This window comes from Zootoca vivipara, chromosome 4 (genome assembly GCF_963506605.1).
Source record: "Zootoca vivipara chromosome 4, rZooViv1.1, whole genome shotgun sequence".
In the NCBI taxonomy this organism is placed as follows: domain Eukaryota; kingdom Metazoa; phylum Chordata; class Lepidosauria; order Squamata; family Lacertidae; genus Zootoca; species Zootoca vivipara.
In genome coordinates, this window is record NC_083279.1 from 93,099,383 (window position 1) to 93,122,662 (window position 23,280).

The 23,280-nt window shown below is 47.5% G+C and overlaps 1 protein-coding gene across 1 annotated transcript in view; it reads left to right on the plus strand.

The window, feature by feature from the left end:
• TENM4 (teneurin transmembrane protein 4) overlaps positions 1-23,280 on the plus strand; it is a 1,459,233-nt gene that overhangs the window by 1,038,097 nt on the left and 397,856 nt on the right. Inside the window, exon 7 of the mRNA XM_060274010.1 lies at positions 7,100-7,183. The gene's annotated coding sequence lies outside the window, so the exon portion shown is untranslated. The remainder of the gene's footprint in view (positions 1-7,099; positions 7,184-23,280) is intronic.

Below are 23,280 nucleotides of genomic sequence, written 5' to 3' on the forward strand. Positions count from 1 at the left end.
AACCTTTAAGGTATTTGAAGATGGCTGTCATATCTCCTCTTTCCCAGGCTAAACATACCAAGCTCCTTCAAGTGCTCCTCGAAAGGCTTGGTTTCCTGAACTTTGATCATCTTGGTTGTCCAAGATGTTTTAGGGACAGGTTTTTCGGTCATTTTCTACTATTCGTCCATTGACCACTCTCTCTCTTTCTCATTAACACACACACACACACACACACACACACCACAATAACACGCATCCCCTTCCTTGCATTCTAAAAATTCCTCCTTGTAGCTGCTTCTTGACAAAACTGTTTCCCCTCTCCTCCTCCTCTTCATAAAATTGCAATGAATAAAGTACAAGTATACACGAGAAAATTGCATTTGCTAAATATTGCATTGCACAGCCTGTGTTGTTTAGTTTCCGTCTCTTCTTTCATATCCCATAAGAACGAAACTGACATCTTGAAGTGGAAGTCAGAGCTGCTCAATGAAGTAATTACTATCAGGGCCTGACTCCATCCACTGAGGCTGGCTATGGGATCCTCTTAAAAGAACTTCAGATGAGCAACATGCTCTTCCTGAGCTCTGCCCCGGCTCTGTCGTCTTGGATATGCTTTGGTTCTGATTTCCAGTTTGTGTCTCAGCCAGCTCTTGTCTCCCAGTTCGTCCTGCGGTTGCGACTTGGGGCTTTTGAGTAAGCTGGGTAAGAGGAGACATGCTTGAGGTCTCTAAAGTCAGGCATGGTTTGGAAGAGGATAGAGAAACTGTCTCTCACTCTCTTGCAACACTAGAACTCATGTGCATCCAATGAAGCTTCAATACTGGAAGATTCAGGACAGACAAAAGAAAGGTCTTCTTCATCACATGCTTGTTCCCTTGAGAAATAAGGAAAAACTCAAGGATCAGTGATTCAACTCAGTATTGGTTGAATAGCTACAATCCAGACAAGACTGGTGTCCTGACCAGGGAGGGAAGTAGTGGAGTCTGGTGCTCACTGGACCTCGTGGGGCTGCCAGGAGATAATGGGGTGTGACCAGTGAGATAATGGGCGTGGTCAGTTGTCCTGGTTTTCTGCCCATCATAGGCATCATCTCTATGGGACTGAGGACAGCTCAGCCTACTCTCCCTGATCTTTGGGGGCCAGACTTTGCCAGGCCTCCTCGTGGAGGCAGAGAGTCTTGTAGGGCCTTGCAGCCTCCTCCAGTGTGGTGTAGTGGTTAAGAGCGGTGGACTCGTAATCTGGGGAACCGGGTTCGCGTCTCCGCTCCTCCACATGCAGCTGCTGGGTGACCTTGGGCTAGTCATACTTCTCTGAAGTCTCTCAGCCCCACTCACCTCACAGAGTGTTTGTTGTGGGGGAGGAAGGGAAAGGAGAATGTTAGCCGCTTTGAGACTCCTTAGGGTAGTGATAAAGCGGGATATCAAATCCAAACTCTTCTTCTCCCGATGCACTTGACATCACACCTGTGTGTCGCACATGTTGCATCACACAAACATGACAAGCTCACCCAATGTCAGGGAAAACTCAGTACCTCCTCCCTTGCCAATATTCTGTGGATACTTAAGTGTTGCCGTTGTGCAAATACTTAATGCCTAAGTAAATGGAAAAGTGACTTATTTTGGTTTGGAAGGAGACTTATAAACACTCCAATGCCTCAAAAGATTCCAACAACGGTGTCTCTGAAACACATCACTTGGGAAGACAGGCGAACTAATGCCAGTGTACTGGAAGGAGCAAAGATCACCAGTGTTGAAGCAATGATTCTTCAACATCAACTTCGTTGGACTGGTCATGTTGTGCGGATGCCTGATTATCGTCTTCCAAAGCAACTACTCTATTCTGAACTTAAAAATGGAAAGCGTAATGCTGGTGGTCAACAAAAGAAGTTTAAAGACTCTCTCAAGGCAAATTGAAAAAAAAAAGTAGTATAAATAACAACAATTGGGAAACACTTGCCTGTGAGCACTCCAATTAGAGAACAGCCTTTACCAAAGGTGTCATGGGCGTTGAAGACATATGAACTCAGGGCAAAAGGGAGAAACGCGTTAAGAGGAAGGCACACTTGGCAAATCCACACCGTGATCAACTCCTGCCTGGAAACCAATGTCCCCACTGTGGAAGGATGTGTTGATCCAGTATTGGCTTCCACGGCCACTTACAGACTCATTGTTAAAACCCTGTTTATGGAAGACAATCTTACTCAGCTATGAGTGATCGCCAAAGAAGAAGAAAAAGTGTTTGGTTCATTGTGGGTGCAGGAAAGGGCTCCAGTTTTCCATTGAAGGCCCAACTTCAATGCAATGAGCTCCTGATAGGGTGGCTTACAACTCCTTGCAGAGAACAAACACTTGTTTGCCTCTTTAATTCCAATGATTGAGGGTGTTAGGAGAAGGCCTTGAATCTCAAAGGGACCCAAGATAAGCACATTCCTCAGAGTGGGGTCCTAAGCTCAGCTCTGTGAGTCAATAGGACTTTGCCTTCCTTCAAGGGAGGGTCCCGCTCCGAGCCAGAAAGTGCTTCTTCATCCTTAATGCAGTTAGGATGAATGGCTGCAGGCCTCTTGAGCCAGCTGGGTATTAATTCCATGATAGAGCTCAAGTTCAGAATACAACCTCAGGCTCCACTTACCTTGGAGAAAGGACCCATTGAACTCAATGGGACTTACTGATGAGTAATTATAGGTATAGTATTACATTCTATAAACTCAGATAGATGTGCCTAGTGCAGGGTAAGCGAATGCAGTGTCCTCCACAGCTCCCATGAACCCCTGCCTCTCCTCCCTCTGTGTACCCCCCAAATCGGTTCTAGAGGTTCCCCCAACCCTTTGGAGCAGATCTGGCAAGAGGGGGAAGGAGTTGTGCAAATGGAAATCCTTGAGCTGACGGGAGAGGTTAGTTAAATACCAGCCCTAACCTTTCCACCCTCTAGGATAAAGAGTTGTGCGTAACACAAAAGTAGCTGTTAGGGAAAGTCATAAATTTCACCTTCTGTGCTCTTTCTTTTCATACCTCTCAATCAAGCACGTACAATTCCTGCCGTTACGTCAACAGTCACCATATAAATGAGGTGGAAATGCAGAGCAGGGAAGGAAAAAAAGCCTCTGAAGTCATGCAAAATTAGTTTCTGATAAGGTTTCGGGGAGTTTACATTATGCTGTCTAATGATTTATGACTATTTGAATCTCACCATTCCTGTAATTAATACCGCCGGATGCTTTCTGTTTGGAGTAGTGTTAATCATAATAATGCAAATGCAGAGGGGCTCTCGCGGCTCTGGCTTTGCGTTTTGCATCGCGCCCAAAACAAAAAAGCAGGCTCAATATTCAAAACCCTTCTCAGTGGAGCGGCTCTCATTGCATAGGTGAGTGAATGCACACCAAAGGTAAAATGACTGAATTAATAGGAGCCATAATAAGGGGGGGGGCTAAAAAAAACCCTCATAGCTCTGTTTTTTTCTTCCCCATCTTGTTAGAAGACTGTGACTGTTCAGCCTTTTAAACCAAAAATAAATTATTGCAATGCATTTGCTAATTATATTGTACCCAAGTTCTGTGTAGTGCAAATTACACTGATGATGGATTTGGAATGAGGTCTCTTCATGCTTATTTATAGCATTTTCAAAAGCCACACAGCTCAAATGACGGGTGCTAATACCAAGGGCACAAACCGCCACAGTTGCCACACATGCATGCGCACCCCCAAGTCTCCTGGATCTTTCAGAGCTCCACAGCAACCACACGTCCAACAGCTGTAACTTTTCTTTGCAGCACTGAGATGATGGTGATGGTATATTATTATTTATACCCCGCCCATCTGGCTGGGTTTCCCCATCCACTCCCAACTGACTATTAAAAACACAATATGGCATTAAACATTAAAAACTTCCCTGAACAGGGCTGCCTTTAAAAAGTAAGATAGTTGCTTATTGGTGCACCTGCTGCGTTTCAGCTGGTCATGAAGACTTGTCCTGGAAATGTAATTGGTATGCAAACTAAGTGGTTAATGGATGCCTAACGTAAGTTGCTCTGAGCTTTCTGGAGGCAAAGCAAATGATAGAACGAAACTGCATGGCAACTGAGGGCAGAGGGCCTTAACCTTGGGGAAAGTCCTCTCCAGGCATGCAGAAAGAACATGCAAGAGCAGAAACTGAGGAAGGGGACAAGAGCATGTGTCCCAAAGCTCTCTCATGCCCTGGCACTACCAAGTGTACTGCGCTGGGCTGTGCCACCAGGGTTTCCAATATGCCCAGCCAAACTTCCTTAGGAAGCCCCTCCAGATCTTCCTGCTCAATGCAAGAAGGCCTTGGATAAAACAGAGGGTGCCAAGCATGGCTTTCCCTGACCTCCTCCATTAGCAAATTCCTAGAGGGAGCTACAGTTGTCAGGCTTGGCTCCTGTGCACTTGTGGACAGGGCAGGAAATTGGTCTGTGCGTAGTTAAAGCTATGGTTTTCCCAGTGGTGATGAATGGAAGTGAGAGCTGGACCATAAAGAAGGTTGGTCGCGGAAGAATTGCTGCTTTTGAATGCTGGAGGAGACTCTTGAGCAGGGGTCCCCAAACTAAGGCCCGGGGGGCCGGATGTAGCCCAATCACCTTCTAAATCCAGCCCGCGAACGGTCCGAGAATCAGCATGTTTTTACATGAGTAGAATGTGTCCTTTTGTTTAAAATGCATCTCTGGGTTCTTTTGGGGGCATACGAATTTGTTCATATATTTTTTCAAAATATAGTCCGGCCCCCCACAAGATCTGAGGGACTGCTGAAAAAGTTTGCTGATCCCTGCTCTTGAGAGTCCCATGGACTGCAAGAAGATCAAACCTATCCATTGCATAGCTGCCAAGTTATCCCTTTTTTAAAGGGATTTTCCATTATGCTGAATAGGCTTCCTCGTGAGAAAAGGGAAAACTTGGCAGCTATGATCCATTCTGAAGGAAATCAGCCCTGAGTGCTCACTGGAAGGACAGATCCTGAAACTGAGGCTTCAATACTTTGGCCACCTCATGAGAAGAGAAGACTCCCTGGAAAAGACCCTGATGTTGGGAAAGATTGAGGGCACAAGGAGAAGGGGATGACAGAGGACGAGATGGTTGGACAGTGTTCTCGAAGCTACCAACATGAGTCTGACCAAACTGCGGGAGACAGTGGAAGACAGGAGTGCCTGGCGTGCTATGGTCCACGGGATCACAAAGAGTCGGACACAACTAAATGACTAAATAACAACAACATGTGGCAAGATGTGGGAGATTAAATTCTCTCCCCGTTGTGCTCCTTAAGGTAGCGTTCTTCAGCCCTGGGTTCCCAGAAATGGCTTCGGACTATGACTGCCATCATCTCTGGACATTGGCTAAGGTGGCTGGGGATGGTAGCAGCTGTAGTCCAAATAAACACCTGGAGAGTGGAGGTTTCAGATCACTGTCATTTCCAGCTGAGTCGCCCTTCAAGAGCGCTACTCAAACGCACACTCATTGGCAGATTTCGCCACTCCTTGTTGGCGAAGCAAGGTCATCCAGAGGAGTGGTGTTGAGTTGTCCCCACCCACCGCCCCGGTAACAGAGACCAAACTGACCTCGAAGCAGAAGCTGGGGATTTAGTGTTGCTGGTTCCATTGCTTCGGGAAACTCCTTCGGGGAAAACCTTCACTTTTGACTTTCAGGCGTCTCTTGGAGGACTTGATTATGCCAAGAGCTATATTCAGAATTAAGCAAATACTAATTCCAGGTGAGCCAGTCATGCTTAGGATTATTTTGCATTGTTTCGTGGTATCTCATGTTTTGTGATGCTGCCTCAAGATAGCTCGTTTGGTTTCGGAGGGGCAGGCTAAAGATCTCTCTGGTGTTGTGCAATCACTCTGTGTAGTGCTCTAGTGCTTCGTTGTTCTTTCAATGTTTCCTTGTGGGGCGGTGTCTGTTGTAACCAGAGGGAGGTTGGCTCAATCTCATTTACTAACTCTGGCAAATGCTTTGATGGGAATGGGTGGTGATGGTTTGGGTGGGCTAATGTACTTTACCTTGGTATTTTAAATGAGTAGGCGGTGTATACATATTAAAAACATACAGAGCAGAGTTTTAGTTTTCATTTGTGACTGGGGATATGGAACCTCTAGATCTTCTAGGGATTCCCAAACTTGGGTCTACTCTCCAGCTATTGTTGGACTACAGCTCCCAGCATCCGTAGCCAGCAGGACCAGTGGTCAGGGATCATGGGAACTGTAGTCCAAAAAACAGCTGGAGTCCCAAATTTGGGAAACCCTGTTTTAGAGGGAGAGTCGTAGCTCAATGGTTGAGCAAGTGATTTTCATGCAAGAAATCCCATGACATTTCCCGTCTGATACCCTAGAGTAGCCTTTCCCAACTTTTGCCTTTGCTTGGAAAATCCCTACGTGTTCCACCTGAGGAGGATCTCAACATTTACTTTGATTTTATTCATTCATGCTTTAGACCAGCCTTTCTCAATCTTGGGTCACCAGATGTTGTTGAACTACAACTCCTATCATCTCTGACCGCTGGTCCTACTGCCTAGGAATGATGGGTCCAGCCCTGTGTGTGGCATTAGATGCTATTCCAGTGATTCTTTCTCCGAGTGAAAGTGATTATAATATAAGGAAACCCAATTTTCCATTCATTGTGGAGGAAATAAGACAGGTTTCTGCTTAAAGATTATTATTTTTAAACAAAAAAATCAGGACCCAAAATTTACACCCATTTGACTTTTGGAACCATCATTGGGCACTGTAAGAATCCATTCTACCACACCCACCAAACCAAATAATATGAAACCATCAAACCAGCCCGGGGGGGGGCATGGCGATTCCATATGGAAACAACTCAGTGGGCCGGATGTTCAACCAACTTTTGAGATGCTCTGCTTGTTTGATGTTTGCATCTTCCATTCATCTGCTCATATCACTGAGATTTTAAGGAGCTAACTGTTGCTGTTCTATGATTCAGCTAAATCAGTAGCTGTTTTGAATTCCTGGCTTACCCTGAAGAAGTATCCCATGGCTGCCGCCGCTATAATTCTTATTAACATGATTGTTCCACTTCCTGCTTCCCAGCTGAAAAGAAATAACTGAAAAGGCCAACCTCCTTATTGTATTTCTTTATTTCCTCTCCCCCGACAGGTAAACTGCAATCAACACATGTCCAGGTTAAGGCTGCATACTTCAAGGATCTTTTGATGGATTATTCCTAGATCTTTCCAACAGGTAAATAACCACATGGTTGAATTCTAAAGCCATTCTAATGGGCTTGGCGATGCTGTTGTTCATTCTGCCATGGAGGGAATGCTTTGGGCAGCCGTCGTAGCTGCACATCTGTGCACCGTTCGATAAAGGGATGTGAAGCTGGGGTGTTGGTTGCTCGAGGGCCCTTCGGTTCCCATCATCACATGGCAAATATTGCACAATGGCTGTTTAGTCAGATTAGCTAATGCTTCTTAATACCAGTTGCTGGAAACCTCAGGAGGGGAGAGGACTCTTGTGCTCATGTCCTGCTTGAGGGTTTGCCCCAAGCATCTGGTTGGCCACTGTGAGAACAGGATGCGAGGCTAGATGGGCAACGGGCCTGATCCAGCAGGCTCGTCTTGTGTTTCTGTGTATCTGCTCATACAAGAGGAGAAACCAAGAATCCTTTTCAAGAAACCAGTGGATTCGAGTCTCTCTGTATGTAAAACAGGCACCCCCAAACTTCGGCCCTCCAGATGTTTTGGACTACAATTCCCATCTTCCCTGACCACTGGTCCTGTTAGCTAGGGATCATGGGAGTCGTAGGTCAAAACATCTGAAGGGCCGCAGTTTGGGGATGCCTGATGTAAAGGAAAGAGCTAGAAGAGGCATAGGCAATCTCAGGCCTCCAGATGCTTTGAGACTACAATTCCCATCATCCCTGACCACTGGTCCTGTTAGCTGGGGATCATGGGAGTTGCAGTCCCAAAACATCTGGAAGGCTGAGGTTGCCTACGCATGAGCTAGAATGAGGATTGGAGACCAGGCATGTGGTGTGTGAGAGGAGAAAGATTGTGCAAGGTCTAGCAGACTACAGAGAATAGCAGTTGCATCAACAGAAGCATGGGCGTAGCCAAGGGGGGTAGGGAGGGGCAGCTGCCCCCAAATCAATTTTTTAAAATCAATAAAAATACATAGCAAACTGAGGGCCTGCCCCCGCTAACAAAAATCCTAGCTATACCCATGAACAGAAGTATAGTATCAAGATCAAGGGAAGTGATAGTCCCACTCTATTCTTCCTTGGTCAGACCCCACCTGGAGTACTGTGTCCAGATCTGGGCATCACAATTTAAGAAGGATGTTGACAAGCTGGAGACGTGTGCAGAGGAGGGCGACCAAGGTGGTCAAGGGCCTGGAAACCAGGCCTGATGAGGAATGGTAGAGGTGTGTTTAGCCTGGAAAAGAGGAGACTGAGAGGAGACAGGAGAGCCATCTTCAAATATTTAAAGGGCTGTCACATGGAGGATGGAGCAAGCTTGTTTTCTCTTGCTCTGGAGGGTAGGACACGAACCAACTGCCTCATTGTGTTTCCCAACAACTGGTATTAGAAGCATTACTGCCACCATCTGTGGAGGCAGAACATCGTCATCAGGGTTAGTAGGCAAGTCGGAGAGGCTGTGTTAAGGTGCCACAAGACTCGTTGCTTTTGTTGCAACTGAGTAAGGTGGTCACCCTTCTGAAAATTGCCGCACTGAAGAGTTTTAAAGACTTTTGCAGACTGGCAGGCATTATGGGAATATTTGGCCCTGGTGGGGCAGGGAGGGCATTGCAAGATTTTTTTTAAAAAAAATCCAAAGCACTCTTTGAAGCATTTGTGGTGGTTTAATACTGCTTCTTCTGTCTAAATTGCAAAAAAGCGGCACCCCTGCCGTGCTAAAGGAAGTAACCCAGGCAAGTGAATGGGGGCACCCTTCTGGCAATGTCTCTGTTCAAAATAAATAAATAGATCTGGTTCTGTAGACGGCAACAGGCTATTTTCAATTTAGCATTTCGGGAATTCCCTCAGGGAGGCTGCACTTGATGAGCCACTAGCAAAAGGGGGTGGAGGGGGGGGGGAGACAGACATGCTTCCTCTCTCAGTGTCTGCACAGGAGCCGCTCAGTCGCTTACTGCAAGGTAATTATGATGCTTTACATCTGTCAGATGTTGTAAGGTGTGGGCCTCTTAAGGATCTGCCATGGCCCACTGCTTCTCTCCCTCTCCTGGGCAAACATCTGTTCTTCCTTTTACCGGTAGCAGCTTTTCTCTGTATCCGGAAACTGCCTTTTAATTGCCCACACTTCAGACTGCAATAATAATAATAATAATAATAATAATAATAATAATAATAATCTGAAGACAGAAACATTTTTTGTGCATGCACTGCGTCTCCAAGGTTGGTGTGGGAGGCAGTTTCATTTAGTTACATTGAATTAGTGTGACAGCGAGGACAGTGAATGGTGAGATTAATAATAATAATTAATAATAATAATAATAATAATAATTTCATACTTATACCCCGCCCATCTGGCCGGGCCTCCCCAGCCACTCTGAGTGGCTTCCAACAGGATATTAAAAACACGGTAAAACATCAGACATTAAAAACTTCCCTAAACAGGCCTGCCTTCAGATGTCTTCGAAAAGTCAGGGTCTAGTTCCTTGACATCTGATGGGAGGGCGTTCCACAGGGAGGGTGCCACTACCAAGAAGGCCTTCTGCCTGGTTCCCTGTAACCTCACTTCTTGCAGTGAGGGAACCCGCCAGAAGGCCCCCGGAGCTGGACCTCAGTGTATGGGCTGAATGATGTGGGTGGAGATGCTCCTTCAGGTATACTGGGCCGAGGCCGTTTAGGGCTTTAAAGCTCAGCACCAACACTTTGAATTGTGCTCGGAAACATACTGGGAGCCAATGTAGGTCTTTCAGTTCAGATTTCCCCTCAGCCTATGAATCTCTAGGAGACCTCAGGCAAAGACCCCCCTGTCTGCCTCTCAGCCACCCACCCAGGTGCAACGTGGGAAGAATAACAGCATCCTTTCTGACAGGTGGAGAAGGTCAGAGGAGACCCTAAAGTCCTCCTGACCTCCACTGGAGGGAAGGTAGTCGTTGTCACCAAGGGCCCTCTCTGCTGAGGCACCCTCTCTGACCCACAGGAGGAGTGTCTCGCTCTGCCATCTTGTCATACCACCTCCAAAGCAGGCTTCTTGGGTCCCACCCTACATTACTCAATTATTTGCCAGGCCTTCCTAGGCTCACAAAGATGCGATTAAGGGGTGGTCGCATGTAACCAAAGTAGCTCTAAATCTCTAATTCCTTCCTGGCTGAGATCAGCTTCCCTGCTGATCATCTGGTGAATACCTTTTCATTTCTGCAGGCATTTTAAGCCTTTTCTTATTTTATGGCTAACTTTAAACTTTTTACCTGTATTGCATCTTCAGTAATTTTATTGTGCGCCGCACAGAGACTATAGCAGTTGAGCAATATATAGCTTTGTCAAAATCAGATAAGCAGGCTCTTCACTTGGCAAGGCTGGGTCTTCAGTGGCCTATATTCTGTTGTACAGGAGCAGAAATAAGTTTTGCATGGAGAAGAAAAACGGGCGCAGAATTTGGATACTTTGAGTGTGTGTGTGTGTGTGTTATGTACTGAGCTGAATCCTAGAACAATAGGATTCAGAATCAGCGGGAGCTACCCAATCCAACTCCAGGTGGAAGTGAATCCGCAACCTGATTGGCCTGCTGGAGCAGCCAATCAGGCGGCTGGCAGAAGCGAATCTGCTACCCGATTGGCCTGTAGGAGCAGCCAATCAGGCTGCAGGCAGAAGTCAATCCACAGTATAATTGGCCCACAGGTGTAGCCCTGAAGTAGCCAATCACGCAAGGCCCATTGTGTAAATAATGTATATAAGCAGATGGTTTTGGGAAAAGAGCCATTCTTCTTCTCCTCTTCTCCTTGATGACTATGAGCTGAATAAAGAGCATGAAATTCACTCTCGACTCCGAGTACATTTCAGTGTGTGTGTGTGTGTGTGTGCACAGATCAGTAATTGAGTTTCTTCTGTATCTTTTGGACATTTCTAATATTGTTCTCCCACAAACGCACATACACCCTTTTTCTCCTGTTCTTTGTATAATACAGTTACAATAAGCAGAGGATATGATTTCACGCCCTGCAAAGAACTGATACATGTCAGCGATGCTGGGGCAAAGATCCAGTCATTATGCTGTTTGGAAGAAAAAGAGATAACTTCATGTTAGAGTGTAGGTAATAGACTTTTCCTCAGTAAACTACATCTGTCACCAGATATTAATGAAAAGTGCACTGGTGGTTATCGGAGCAGGATCTCTGCTGCAAAATAGTATTTTCCTCCCCTGTCTTTCTCGAGGTGTAATAACGTGCCGCAGTGCTACAGCCGTCCCTCTGAAGAGAATTCCAGTATTTTGACAAATGTTAGTGAATTAACACCTCGTTCCACGCCCATGGGAAATAGCTAAGTATTACTGCCACAATCTATCAAACGACAGTGTCGAGACATGGAGAAGAAGCTGCTAACTTTGACCAAGGTTTCGGCCTGGCGGTGTTGGGTAAGGGTAAGCGGGGGGCGGACTTATTTCTTTGCTTAAACCATTTCCGTGTGGAGACCTTTTAACCACCCCACGAAATAAATTCAGACGAGACTCAAATTTTAGGTTTGGTTTTTGGTAGAATTTAGGATCTAGTGGTTGCATAGGATCTGGTTCGACTAGCTCCCTGCGCCCTTGCAGGTAGCACTGACCCTGGGCACCAACCATAAGTCAGCCTCTGGGACAGTGGCAAGCAGGAGCCCTGCTAGACCTCCACCCAGATGTCCCCTGGACTCAGGCTCCAGGCACAACCCCTCACAGGGAAGACCAACCATGAGCCTGTGGATTCCTTTAACGGAATACAGTGGTACCTCGGTTCACGAGTGCTGTGGTTTGCGATCGATCGGTTTCTGAACGCCGCGGACCTGGAAGTGCTTACATCTGGGTTCTGTGGTGTGTGGATGCGCAGAAGAGATCTGTGCAGTGCGTGCATGTGCAGAAGCACTCTATCGGCGCTTCGCGCATACGCAGAAGAGGTGCTCCGTTTACAGACTGCTCGGGGAGCGACGAGCTCCCCAGAAACAATTGCGTCCGTAAACCGAGGTACCACTGTACCCGACACATATAATAATAATAATTTATTATTTATACCCCGTCCATCTGGCCGGGTTCCCCCAGCAACTCTGGGCGGCTTCCAACAAAATATTAAAATACAGAAATCCACCAGACATTAAAAGCTTCCCTGAACAGGGCTGCCTTGAGATGCCTTCTAAAGGTCTGGTAGTTGTTGTTCTCTTTGACCTCTAGTGGGAGGGCATTCCACAGGGTGGGTGCCACTACCGAGAAGGCCCTCTGCTTGGTTCCCTGTAACTTGGCTTCTCGTAGCGAGGGAACCGCCAGAAGGCTCTCGGCGCTGGACCTCAGCGTCTGGGCAGAACGATGGGGGAGGAGACGCTTCTTCAGGTATACTGGACCGAGGCCATTTAGGGCTTTAAAGGTCAGCACCAACACTTTGAATTGTGCTCGGAAACGTACTGGGAGCCAATGTAGGTCTTTCAGGACCGGTGTTATGTGGTCTCGGCGGCCGCTCCCAGTCACCAGTCTAGCTGCCGCATTCTGGGTTAGTTGTAGTTTCCGGGTCACCTTCATAGGTAGCCCCATGTAGAGCGCATTGCAGTAGTCCAAGTGAGAGATAACTAGAGCATGCACCACTCTGGCGAGACAGTCCGCGGGCAGGTAGGGTCTCAGCCTGCGTACCAGATGGAGCTGGTAGACAGTCACCCTGGACACAGAATTGACCTGCGCCTCATGGACAGCTGTGAGTCCAAAATGACTCCCAGGCTGTGCACCTGGTCCTTCAAGGGCACAGTTACCCCATTCAGAACCAGGGAGTCCTCCACACCTGCCACCCCTATCACTTGAACCAGAGCCTATCCACAACCTTACAAGTTGTGACGATTTGCTACGTGGCAGGCGAAACCCAAATGGCACCAGCCAATCAGCCAAGTGGGGAAAATTCCTGCCGTGCACCTGTCCCAACGACAGGCAACACCTGAGGGCATAGCAAGGTCAAGCGCAAGCCCTAAATATAGGGAGAGGTGGCCGGGTGCACGGAGCCCAAAAGAGGAAGCTCAGGGACACATTGTTGTTGTTTAGTCGTGTCCGACTCTTCGTGACCCCATGGACCATAGCACGCCAGGCACGCCAGGGACACATGCATGGGCTTAAATAGTGGTCCCTCGATCGGTTTGACTGGCATCCCAATGGCCCAATTGCACCCAGGATCAAGGGACCTCCAATAGGGTGTTGTGGCCATCCAAACGTCCCCACCCACAACACAGGGTCTGGTTTCCAGGTCACACCCTCTTGTTAGGGAGGACCCGATTAATTATACCCCAGTTCATAAGAGGGATTCTTCACCAAGTGGCAAGTTGTGTATATTAGCTGCACAAAATGTCAACATCCGGTGCTGCCTCGACAGAGCTACGTGCTGTGCAGAATTTTGTGTGTGTTTAAATTAATATTGGATGGTTCTATTGGGTTTTGTAATTGTATTGTGATTTGCAACACTGCAAACATGTCAGTGAATTTTAAAAAGTGGTCTAAAAGTGTTTGAATTGTAGACTTGCAGGGTTGAGAGTTACCACAAGGTAGGGTTGCCCTATGTCTGGGAATTCCTGGACATGTCCTCTTTTTGAGGGTCCTACATGTCCATCCGGGGGAGGGGTTTACATTTTAAACCAAATGTCCTGAATTTTGGTTTTTTTTTTAAAAAAAAAATGGTGCGCAGGCAGCTCTGGTTGTGGCTCTGGTGGGGCGACTTGGGCTCTGGCTCGGGGGTGGCAAAGGGGCTACCGGGCAATTGTCCTAAAAAAGCTCCCAACTTTTGTTGGGATTTTGACCTCTTGAAATATGGCAACCCTACCGCAAGGGTCTGCTCCAATCCCCTGCAACGCTGGAAACTTTCACCCGATGTGGGTCTCGAACCCAGAACCCTGAGATGAAGAGTCTCATGCTCTCAGGTTCCAGAACCCAAGGCGTACCCTGCGTGGTAGGCTGTCATGTGAGAGCTGCATTCTACCACTGAGCCACAGCCCCTGAAGCGACAGGAGTATAACAAATATAACGAATTTGTGCTGGAAACTCTTACAGCAGTTAAACTCTTAAGGATTCTACCATGAGGCAGAAAAGCAGAAGGCCTATTTACGTGGCCTGATTGAAAGGCAGCCTGTTTTGCACCTGTCAGTCTCAAGCGCACCGCCGTGGCAAAACCTTGGCATGGAGCAAATAGCCATGGAATGGACCATTGAGCGCATTCTGGGCCTCTGCTAGGAGAAATGGCGCGTGTACCCGCAGAGTGTTTCCAGCCTGTCTTCTCACGTGTGCAAGAGAGCAAATCCTCCTTTTCTCCTTTTTTCACCAAGCAGCATTTGAACGCTGGAGCCGCCCCAGACGAGAACTTTGTTTTAATCTGAAGCTTTTAATTAGATGTTGATGGATGGGAAGTCACTGGGCAAGCTCAGCGGCACTGCCTGGATTGCAGGGAAAGCCAACAGTTTTCCCAAGGAGAGCCGGTGCTTTTTTATTTAATATTAATGCACTGGTGTTTGTTTGCACAGTGCCTATGGAACCATGAAGGTTGCCAAGGCTTGATCCCAGGGTTATTTGGGCTGTGTGGTTCCAGTGGTTTCCTTCTCCACCCCCAGAATAATTCTCAGCGCTTTTCTGCTCAGGTTTATACAAAGTTGTTTTTTTCAGTTTAATAAACCATAGACAACAAAATATTATAATTAATTCTGAGGCTGCAGCAGACTTAGAATTATAGGAGTATAGCATCTAGATCAAGGGAAGTAATATTACTACTGTATTCTGCTCTGGTCAGACCTCACCTGGAGTACTGTGTCCAGTTCTGGGCACCACAGTTCAAGAAGGATACAGACAAGCTGGAACGTGTCCAGAAGAGGGCAACCAAAATGGTCAAAGGCCTGGAAACGATGCCTTATGAGGAGCGGCTTAGGGAGCTGGGTATGTTGAGCCTGGAGAAGAGAATGTTAAGGGGTGATATGATAGCCATGTTCAAATATATGAAATGATGTCATATGGAGGAGGGAGAAAGGTTGTTTTCTGCTGCTCCAGAGAAGCGGACACAGAGCAATGGATTCAAACTACAAGAAAGAAGATTCCACCTAAACATTAGGAAGAACTTCCTGACAGTAAGAGCTGTTCGGCAGTGGAATTTGCTACCAAGGAGTGTGGTGGAGTCTCCTTCTTTGGAGGTCTTTAAGCAGAGGCTTGACAAGCATATGTCAAGAATGCTTTGATGGTGTTTCCTGCTTGGCAGGGGGTTGGACCGGATCGCCCTTGTGGTCTCTTCCAACTCTATGATTCTATGACTCAAAAGCCAGGGAGATCTCTTTGATAGTTATTCCCAGTGCTTTTTTTTCTTTTTTTAAAAAGGTTTAGGGGTACAGTCATACCCCTCATGTTGTGTCCGCTGCAGGTTGAGTTTTTTCGTGTTGCGAACTCGGCGAACCTCCGGGTTTCACCATGCACGCATGCGCAGAAGCGCTCTATCACGCTTTCGCGCATGCGCAAAAGCGCCGCTCGGGTTGTGGACTTTTCGGGGTGCGAACGGGTCCGCAACCCAAGGTACCACTGTGCTCTCATTTTCTACTCGTATTGAAATACTGCCCCTCAATGAGGCCAAACTTAGATTCACAAAATGTTTAGCGGTATGTGTACCCCTGCGTCCCCCCCAGGAAAAAGGCACTGGTTATTCCATATGTATATTTTGCTTCGAGGTTGTGCTGTTTGATTATATTGTGCTAATTATGTTGCACCCACGGTGTAAGGTGTGAGTGCTCATTAATGAGTTTTTACCATTGGTACAGATGTATTCCTCAAACATGGCTAAGGTGGGACGAAGGCGTTCGCCCTAGAGGTGGAGTTGCGGGGAGGGCAGGCAATTTATTCAGTTTGCATTGGAAGGCAATTCTGTTGAATCCACCCTCTTCAAAACAATATGCACACTGAAACACAGCGCCTCCCAGCACTCGTCATCATCCAGCCAGTCCCTGACAGTTGCGTGCATGGGTGAAAGCGCATGAAACACTCAAGATGCACAAAATAACAGTTGAGCTATGGCATTCGCTCCCACAAGTTGTAGTGACGGCTGCCAACTTGGATCACTTCCAGTGGCTACTAGCCATGATGGCTGCATTCTGCATCCACTGTTGGCGGCAGCAGTTCCTCTGTATACCAGTTGCTGGGAAATATGGGGGGGGGGGTCGAGTTTCTGTTAATTGGTTCTCATGGGAAACTTACAGATTCTTGCTTCACACAATTAACTCAAGGCAGTGTCAATTTACTCTTGGCAGAAAGCCAAGGTCCGCCTGGCCTGGCAACAGCTCTCTGATTGGTTAATGACCAGCACTGAACTCTGTTATCTAGGAATGCTAGCACAGTTGTTTCTTGTTGGGTGTTAGGAGTAGGAGTGCTGCGTATGGTTGGAGAGAGAGAGACAGAGAGGATTTATTTTGCCTTGCTTTGTATGCAGAAACTCTGCTGGATTTATTTTCTTTTAACAAATCCTGTAAATAGTTATTCTGTGTCTAGCCGTTTCCACCTCTAGTCTAGTCATTTCCACCTCAACTAGCTTCTGCGCTGTGCAGGAAAACTCTGCTACGTTTGGGCTAAAGCCACTAGAGCTATGCCTGACACTTCAAAATTCTAAGAGGGGGGTAGCCCTGTTGAGCTCAGGTGTTGCTTTTGGGTTTCTCGTGGGCACCTGGTTGGCCACTGTGGGAGAACAGGATGCTTAATCAAGGAAACTCAAGGAAACTCCGATATGCTAAAGAGGAGGGTTCGAGGAAAAGAGACAGAAATTTGTACAACCAAGCTAGGAGCGCACTGACGAAGGAGATTATAGTGGCAAAACGAACCTATGATTCGGACTCAATTCTCAAACATGTCTCGGCTAATCTTTGGAAGAATTTACAGAACATTTCTGAATATAAGAGAACATCTTCTTTTACTGAATATAAGAGAACATATTCTTCTGCTCCGGAGAGTCAAAAATTGGCAAACGACCTGAATCAGTTTTATAGCAAAGTCAAGCATTATCAACTAGAGCAATTCACTCGGCGCCAGAGGCACCAACAACCATCTCAACCTGTTCTACAGTCACTACAGGGACAGAAGGCAAAAGCTCCAGGCGCAGTCGGAGTGGTTCCTCTTTGCTTGAAATAGTGTTCTGCACACTCTGATCCTCACACAGATATTTAACAGATATTTTGTATAAAGTACGTTTACATTGTGCCAGAGGTTGTTACGGCTACTCTTGAGTAACGACTTTCCACATACTTGTCTTTAAAAGAGTCATTATTGGTGCACGTTATTTACAGTGTAGTGAGCTGTCGGTTTCATGTCCGCTTATTCCATCTCAGAATCCGGCACTGCCCCTTTTCGCGACTTTGACCAACATAACAGTCTCGGGACAGCGAATCTCCTCCCCTTTCTCCTCCTCCTTAATTCCGGTGCCGGGGGAAAGGGTCTGCGCTCCATCTTTTCCCTCTCCCCCCTTTCCGTCTCTCTCTCTTCCCACATGGGAGGGGCTCTCCCATGCTGCCGGAGACCTGCCTCTCTCTCTCTCCGCTTCCTGACTAGCCCGTTCAGACCCTGCGCTTTCATGGCTGCTTGGGGACGAACTGCTCCTGATGAGAGGGGGAGGTTCTCTGTAATCTCTCCCCCTTACACATTGTAAAAATAGCCAAAGCAAAAAGTATGTAAGTACTTGGCGAATAAATTTCTATTCTATTCTATTCTATTCTATTCTATTCTATTCTATTCTATTCTATTCTATTCTATTCTATTCTATTCTATTCGACTGGATGGAACTTTAGCTTGACCCAGCAAGGCTGCTGTTTCATTACCCCTAATGGTGATTTTGCAGAGCCTTTCCTCCTGCAGCCAGCTCACAATGTACGAGACGTTGCAGGCTGTACACTCCTTGCCACTTTTCCATGCTACGTCATGCCTTTCACACAGTTTCTTCACTTTCCCCCAGTTCTATCCCACGAGGCCTTTACCATCTCAGCTGTTTATCTAACTCTGCACTATATTTAGGGGGGGTTCTTTATACTGTATGCAATTTCCTCTTTCTGCTGGCAAATTTTTTGGCAAATACCGTGCAGCTAAGAAAAGGTGATTAAAGAATGCTCATCTTAGATTTGGAAATGGCCGGAATCCAGCATTTAATGGAAAAGGAAGGGAGAGTCTTTATCTGAGAAGGATTTGGTCACGGCTTCCCGAGAGCAGCTCGGCAAAAAAACACCCTTGAGTAGGTCGTTCGTAATTCATCCATAAGCCTGCACCGGAGCCAAAAGAATTATCTCAGTCTCTAAATCAAGCATGTGTTTTAAGTGTTGCTATAACAGAGGTTAGGGAGCTTTTCGTAGCCCAGCAAAAGTCCATGATTTGTTCTGCTTTGCACATGACAGTAAACAGTAGTTTGAAACAAACTTTGGTTTGATGTCAGGCACGGGGAAACTCTGATTCTACAGAAGCTGTGGGACTACAATTCCCATCATCTCTGACATCTTGCCATGCTGAGTGGGGCTGATGGGAGTTGGAATCCAACAGCAGTGGGAGAGCTACAGATTCTCTTCTCCTGTGGGTGCATGGCATCCTGGAGCAGCGCATTGGTGTGGTGGGTGCCTCACCTCTCCACCATTGCTGCTGCTGCCCTGCCACCAGGAAGGAAGCCAGAGCCTGGCTTGTCATCGTTTCTCACTAAATTGTAAGAGTTTTTGGTTTGCTGCCTATGGTCTGCCTGGGGAAATGGAACTGCAAGCCCAGAAATCACTGGTGTCTGCCATTACCTAGTGGCACAGCACAGGAGCAAAGCGAGCACCATGCACCAGCATGCAAATTAAACCATTGTTTGCTTTGAACTATGGCTTAACGCTGGGATGGAGAACCTCAGGCACAGGGTTCAATGAGACCCCCCCCCAAGCATCACTTTGTGAACCTCAACACTCTTCCCCAGGCTGCACTACTCTTCTTCTTCTTCTTCCTCTTCTTCCTCCTCTTCTTCTTCTTCTTCGGTGATCACTTGTAGCCGAGTAAGATTGTCTTCCATGAACACTGTTTTAACAGTGGGTCCATAGGTGACTCTGGAGGCCAGTTCTAGATCCACACGTCCTTCCACAGTGGGGACACAGGTTTCCGGTCAGGAGTTGATCCCGGTGTGGATTTGCCAAGCATGCCTTCCTCTTAGCACATTTCTCTCTTGTGTCCTGTGTTCGAGCACTTTCAAATCCCATGACACCTTTGGTAAAGGCTGTTCTCCAACGGGAGCAGGCCAGTATTTCCCAGTTGTCTGTGTTTATACTACATTTTTTTAGATTCGCCTTGAGACAGTCTTTAAACCTCTTTTGTTGACCACCAGCATTACGCTTTCCAATTTTAAGTTCAGAATAGAGTGGTTGCTTTGGAAGATGATCATCAGGCATCCGAACAACATGACCAGTCCAACAAAGTTGATGTTAAAGTATCATTGCTTCAACACTGGTGATCTTTGCTCCTTCCAGTACACTGGCATTAGTCCACCTGTCTTCCCAAGCGATTTTCGGGGACACCGTTGATGGAATCTTTTGAGGAGTTGGAGATGGCGTTTTTAAGTGGTCCATGTTTCACAAGCATACAGTAAGGCTTGTAGTACAATAGTTTTGTAAACAAGCATTTTGGTATCCCTGCGAATGTCCTGGTCCTCAAACACTCTGCACTTCAATTGGGAGAAAGCTGCACTCTCAGAGCTCAGGCGATGCTGGATTTTGGCATCAATGCCATCCCTTGTGGAAATATAACTGCCCAGGTAGTTAACACACACACCCTTTGGAGTGTATAAATCTGGCTGAAATGTAACTCGGATAATCATAGGCTCATAGCATTGTAGAATTGGAAGGGGTTTTGCCCTGCCCACTGCTGGCTTTTGGCCTCTGCAAGGTTTCGTTTAATGGAATGTGGCCTTTGGGCTGGAGCAGGTTGAATGTGGTGTACATCCACATTCACATGTGGTGTGAATCTAAAATAAATATTCTTCCTTGCTGCAAATGTTTGCTGCAAAATCCTCTCTCTGTCCCCAGATCCGCAAGCACTTGACTTTGCACTTTTTTCTGCAGAATGGCCTCATCCGGATAGCTTCGCGGATAAATTCACTGTCTTGAGTGGGGTGCCTGGCAAGCCACTTGCCCCAAAGGTGGTGTGACTCGTCTAGGGTGAATTCCTCACTGCAAGTAGGATTTATGGAGAATGGGTGGGGTTTTTATGACTTGCTTAACATCAGGTTCTCTGGGTCCTGTTAAGAAAATGTCACAAAGCCTTAGGCACTCTGTTCCCACTTTTACAAGCTTCCTGCTCGTGACCCTTACCGCTTCTCCTATAAAAGCCACTGTGTTCAGAGAGTGGGCAAATGAGAACTGAAAAGGAGCTGGATGGGGTGCTGGGTGATTCCGTCTTCACTGCCTCACCTCCCACCCAGCCCACGTCTGCATCTTTGTCACACTAGATTTCCTCTCTGTGTGGGTGGCCCCTTCCTGGAGGAGAGAGAAATGCACAGAAAACCCAGGGGGCAAGCAAAAGACTTGATGTTTTTTTGTACATCTATACCTGTATGTCAGAAAGAATGTGTAGCTTATACGATCTGAAAGCATACTTTCCTGGCTGCTACTCCTACTTTCCTCCATATCAGGCAAATGTGCCCTCCCATCCTACTATCTGTCAGGGGACCACCAAGGGTCAGCGAAGAGTCCAGGAAGTCGGGACCGGGGCTCTCCGAGGGAGAAGCAGCCCTGGATGCTAGCGCCTTGCAACATCCTTCGGAGGGTGGTGGCGAGGTTTCCAGAGGGAAGGCTTGAGGGGTCAGACCACAGCACTCAAGAGGGGGAGGCTCCAGAGGAGACGGCACCAGATCCTCAGCTGAGCAGCTCGGGTGGAGAGGGCGCTCCACCAGCTGCATCACCCCAACAGCGGAGGGGGGGGAGAGGAAGGAGCAAAGGAGGAGATTCAAGGTGCCAGGGGTGTTTTGCTGGCGAGAGTCCCGACGGTCGGTGCTTCCGGATTCTGATTTGGGATAGAACAGTCATGGATTTTGATGCTCTGTCTCGTACATATGTATCTAATAAAACTCTGTAAAAACCAGCCACAGAGTTTGGAGCCGCTTACTCATGAGGAAGCAACCAGCATCATTACAGTATCAGTGGCAGAGGAAGCTGCTGGAGCACCCGGAGTGGCAAATACCACGCGCATCTGGGGGGGTGGGGCGATCCGCCCACAGAGACGGGGCAATCCTCCCACAGGGGCACGCTGATCTTCCTGAGGGTGCCACCGGTGAAGTGCCGATCCTCTGGGGGGATCAAGCGCCGCCCGCTGATCCCACACATACACCCGCCGTGCTCGTCGCAAAGCAGCTCCCCTGTCCACCTCCCTCCCTCCCTCCCTCGCTGTAAAGAGGCAAAGCGGTTCCTGGCCATCCCCCTTCCTCCCTGGCTCGCTGTAAAGCGGTTCCCGTTCATCCCCCCTCTCCCCGGCTCACTGTAAAGCAGCAAAGCGGCTCCCAGCAGCACCCCGGCCTTGGCGAGCGACCGGGTGCCCAGCACCTGCAAGAGCGAAGCAGCTGCAACTGTAAAGTGGGGTGCTGCGCAAGTGAGCGAGCGAGCGCCCGCATCTCCGCATCCATTTTGTGTGTGTGTGTGTGTGAGAGAGAGAGAGAGAGAGAGAGAGAGAGCGCTGCCAATCAGCCCGGGGGGGGGGGATTTTGTCACCCTCCTTAGGCATGACACCCGGAGCGCACCGCTCCCCACGCCCCCACCGTCGCTACGACCCTGCCTAGTATCCCTCCTGTGTCCCGGCTTTCAGTATCCTGGAATTCTTGTCACTTTTACAAAACACTAGCGAAAAGAGGGCCCAGTCTGGCTTGGAGATTCAAAGAAACAAAACAAAACAAAAACCCGATGCAGTTTTGAAACTGGTAGTTAAAATCAGCACAGTTTTATAGGTTCCACCCATCAGCTTGATTCAAAACAGCATCCTAACAGCTTCATCTCTGGAACCACCATGCGAAATTTGGCAATGATTTCTTACGAGGTGTTGAAATGCATAGAGTTTGGGTGGAATCCCAACATAGCACTAAGTGATTCCATTGGCGCCATTATTTCTGCTTGCAGATAAGCCCTGTCCTGCTTAATTGATCACATGACACAGTCCACATACCCCATTTGAATGACAATGCCCATCAACTTTTTTGGGGGGGGGACCCAACTCCGTCAAATATTTTATGGATGGGGGTGAAGGAACCCCAGCCCCTAAGAGTTGGCTCCTGTGGTAGATGCTCTGGAGAGAAGGGTGAATTGTGTCCACTTTTCAAACTTCCCTATTACTTGCAATGCGTTGCACCTCCTCTGCACCAATTTTCTGTATTCTTTGAGGAGGTTAAATACTACATCAACTTTTCTAGCTAGTTCTAAGACCAAGTAAGAGGTCCAGGCACCTTTAAGTCAACAGATGGCATGCTGGTTGAGGATATAGCTCCTCTTAGTGCCAGATATTCTGGGGGCCCAACCCTGCGAAGGAGTGTTGCAGCATGAGTGATTCCACTTGCGCCAGGCTGCTTGGCATCATCTCGGGAAGCCCCCATTTCGTGTCACGGTGATTCACGCAGATGACCGGAGCCTGCGCCTGTTGCCATTGAGCAGGCAATGGGAAATCTGTCAGTTTCTCAGAGTTAGGGAGTTATATTGGCCCTTATGCTTGAATTTACTGGTAAACATCGGAACTGAATTATATGCTTTTCCGTCAAAATCCATTTTTAGTCATTTTCACAACACCCGTCTCTGCTGGATCGGTGCTGACTTGCTCATTTCCTGGAGGGGCTCATAGTTCTTTAAGAAGCAGCCCAAGAGCTTCCTGGCACATGGAAATTAAACGGTAGGGGTGAGCAGGAAAAATTAGACAAGAATGCCTTCCTTATTGGCAGTTACTATTCTCTCTTTATTCCCATTGTCACAAGAAGGGGGGCGTTGCTCTTGAATAACCTGCTGATAGATTCCAGGTGGCAGTTGGAAAAATGAGGATGCAGTTTCATACAGCATCAGGTGGACGCTAGGTGCCCCAAAGTGCCACTTTTAGATTTGTTTGCCAGTGTGCCGCAGGCTAAATTATTAGTTTTGCAAACCCTGCAAAGTCCAAAGAGGGGCTGGTGAC